Source organism: Montipora capricornis, chromosome 3 (assembly GCF_036669925.1).
Source record: "Montipora capricornis isolate CH-2021 chromosome 3, ASM3666992v2, whole genome shotgun sequence".
Classification (NCBI taxonomy): Eukaryota; Metazoa; Cnidaria; class Anthozoa; order Scleractinia; family Acroporidae; genus Montipora; species Montipora capricornis.
In genome coordinates this window covers 63857038-63860330 of record NC_090885.1, presented here as the reverse complement: position 1 = coordinate 63860330, position 3293 = coordinate 63857038, and the positions used below count along the sequence as shown (strand labels likewise).

The 3293-nt window shown below is 36.8% G+C and overlaps 1 protein-coding gene across 2 annotated transcripts in view; it reads right to left on the bottom strand.

Annotated features, from left to right (window-relative positions):
* Nucleotides 1-2994, bottom strand: part of LOC138043694 (zinc finger protein 709-like) — a 51362-nt gene extending 48368 nt beyond the window's left edge. Inside the window, exon 1 of one of the 2 annotated variants that reach the window (XM_068890093.1) lies at nucleotides 2896-2994. The gene's annotated coding sequence lies outside the window, so the exon portion shown is untranslated. The remainder of the gene's footprint in view (nucleotides 1-2895) is intronic. The other variant, XM_068890095.1, reaches the window with a different exon arrangement.
* Between the last annotated feature and the right edge of the window lie 299 nt (nucleotides 2995-3293).

The following is a 3293-nucleotide window of genomic DNA, read 5'->3' as shown; positions in this document are numbered from 1 at the left end:
AATAAATAGCTTTGGTGCAGCCTTCTACATGGAAACGTTCATGGATTTGCCTGTGACTGGGTAACATTCCAGAGATAATAAGTAGTTTTGATCCAGCCTTCTACAAAGAAATTCTCATGGATTTAAAAGTGGCAAGGAAAATTTACAAGATTATAAATAGTTTTGATGTAGTTGTTTACATGTACATGAAAATTTCCATGGATTTACTAGTGACATGGCAAAATTATAAGATTGAGTAGTTTTGATCCAGCCTTGTACATGGAAATTTCCATGGATTACAAGTGGCATGGAGAAATTACAAAATTAAAACTAGTTGTTGCATTTGCAAGTGAAGTGCTGCGAGTGAGATGTGGAAGTTAGTACTGAGTAATATTTGCACAACTTTTAAAGCTGGCAGTTGTATTTAATACATTGAAACAATTGAATGATTTACATGTGAGACAATTTTTTTATTGACTCAACTGCATAAAGGATGTCTTACAACTAAATTATGAACCCTTTGGTGAAAAAATGTTCCACATATTCACTTAAAATATTATTTCCGGCTAAGTGTTGCATTTCTTTATGTCCAAGTAAAATGCTCAAAATAAAGGTTTAACGCTCATTCAGTACACATTTTTTGTACATGTAATTTAATATTCCCTATCAAAATTTGCATAACAAGGAGAAAAGATCAACATCACATCAATCAGGAAACAAAAACCGCATTATTCTTGTGCAAAACACAGGGATTTTTATTCACTGCAAAGATCCATTCTCCACTGTTTAGCAATCACCCTTTTAAATTTCAGAGAAATCAGCCTTACACAAATATCTTAAGATTGCTTTTTACATACGTGATTCATGAAAGGAATGCAGACAAAAGTGATAACGTATGCATAATAAACTCAAGCATCGAAGAATGCCGGCTATCTCACTGATACATGGCACAACCTAACAGGTGCTCAAGAACAAAAAGATCCCGGGCCCGGGTCAAAGCTTTAAATTCAGAAGCTCACCTTTATAATTTCAGATGAATATTGTTTATGATTGCTATGTTTTGCCATAAAAACCATCAGATGCCTTCACTAGGCTCTAAAAAAGCTCTCAATGTAATTTTTCTGTGATTTCGACTACAATTCCTTTTTTTCTTCCTCTGCTGTAGATGCAACTTAAGGGCTCAAAATTGCGACCAATATAGTCGCATTTGCAACTAAATTTTTCCCTTTGCGACTTGTTGTCACCTTCGCTCTTTCGAAACAAAAGGGTTAGCAGTTGCCACTTTGCTGCTACTTTTGCTAAAATAAAGTAATTAATAAATAAACGACAAAATTATTTTGTTTCTCACTGTGAATTTTCTCTGAAGATAGCGTAATTGTAGAGTAATTTAGCTGTGATGTTACGTGCACAGCTCCATTCCTTCGATCATTCGCCATTTTCAGCGGTTTCTTTACACACAAGTATTGCGGGCTCATATTTTTTTCTAAACTGCTGACAACACAATGCAGCACAGCAATTTTGCGACTAAAATTTGCGAAATTGCGACTAAATTTTCGCATCTTATTGCAAAATGTGACTGGATTTTTTGCTAATTTCGAGCCCTGCACTTTTGTCTTGCAGGAGGATCACAGAATGATGTCAAAATCATTGGGTCAGACAAACACACAACTGAGAAACTAAGGTTTTTCCTGGCATATAGCACACAGGGAAACCGTCAAGATTAATGTGCTGGTTGCCTGATGGCTCACAGCAATTAATAGTTTTGATCTAGTTGTTCTCATGGAAATTTCCATGGATTTACCAGTGGCATGACAAAATTATAAGATTATAAGTAGTTTTGATCCAGACTTGAACATGGGAATTTCCATGGCTTTGCCACCGACTTGCAATATTACAAGATTGTAAATAGTTTTGGTCCAGCCTTGGACATCGAAATAACCGTGGATTTACCAGTAACTTGGTAAAAATTATAAGATTATAAGTAGTTTTGATTCAGGAATGTGTAAATAATATGCAAAACTAATATTTGCCGGCAAATTTAGTAGCAAAGAAACGTTTGCTTTTGCTGTACTTCAGAAAATCTCCTGTCAAAAAATTATGTGTTAAGCCACTTATTAATGAGTACCTGGCTTTGGCTGTACTGTCTGGTGCCTAACTTTACTTGCCGAGCGGGATATCGAAACTACCACTGTACACATGTCCGGCAGCCCGATAATCTCTGAATTTCGTGCTCCTCTTCACGAAATATTCAATTTATGTAATGCAATCTTAGTTTAGACGGCTCACATGTTGCCGATTACAGCCGTCAATATGTTTAATCCATTTCTGTGACAGCTTGCTACTCTATGCAAATCTCGCCATCTTCACTCTCTCCAATAATTTACAATACTCGACCACGACTCAAGGTATTGGCTTTAACTTTTCAATGTGTTTAACTGATATAAGTCGGCGGGTCTAAAACACAGGTCACATTCCACAGGTCACTCGTTGCAGGTCATTGTTTTATGTTTTGGAAAGTAACCAAAACCCTCAATTTGGCTAACCCTAGGCCTAAGGTTGGTTTTTAGGCCTAGGGTTAGCCAAATTGAGGGTTTTGGGTTACTTTCAAGAAGGTAAAAAAATGACCTGCAACGAGTGACCTGTGGAATGTGACCTGTGTTTTAGGCCCGCCGGATATAAGTACTTGTCGCAAAAAATGGAATGCTAACCGTTTTAAAATGAGTGTTCAGACTTAAATGATGTTTTTTTTACGCCAGAAATTCAGTGATTTGATTAGACAAATTCTAACTTTACTAATTAAGAAAGGGCAGCCATCATTGATCACTACCGAGGAGGCATGCACACAAAGTATTAACGATACAACACCTTCCAAGAGACTGAACTCTTACTTGAATTGCAATAAACAAACATTCTAACCTTCTGCTCCCTCAAAACAGCTCGAATCTTCTCAAACTCGAAGCCACTTCTCTAAAATCTCTTTGAAGTCCTCTTGAATCATCACAGAGGGCCCATTCTGGCCAGCGGTCTTGAGAGAAGGGAGAGGTTGGTCATGTTTGCAAATTTTAAAGAATTTTACAATGACTGCAAAAATTATCGTGCGCTCATTGGCTAATTTTTATTGTCAATAAGCGGACAGACACAAATTTATAATTTATGCGATAATGACGCGATATTGCTCGCGTCAGGTTGAAGTTTCTCGCATTTTTTGTCTCGCTTTCTTCTCGTCTTTTGACTTAATTTTGACCCCTCTGCCTTTTTGTTATTATAAAAAACAAATTGACGTCAGTTTTTCATGTGCATTCGTCTGTCCTGTT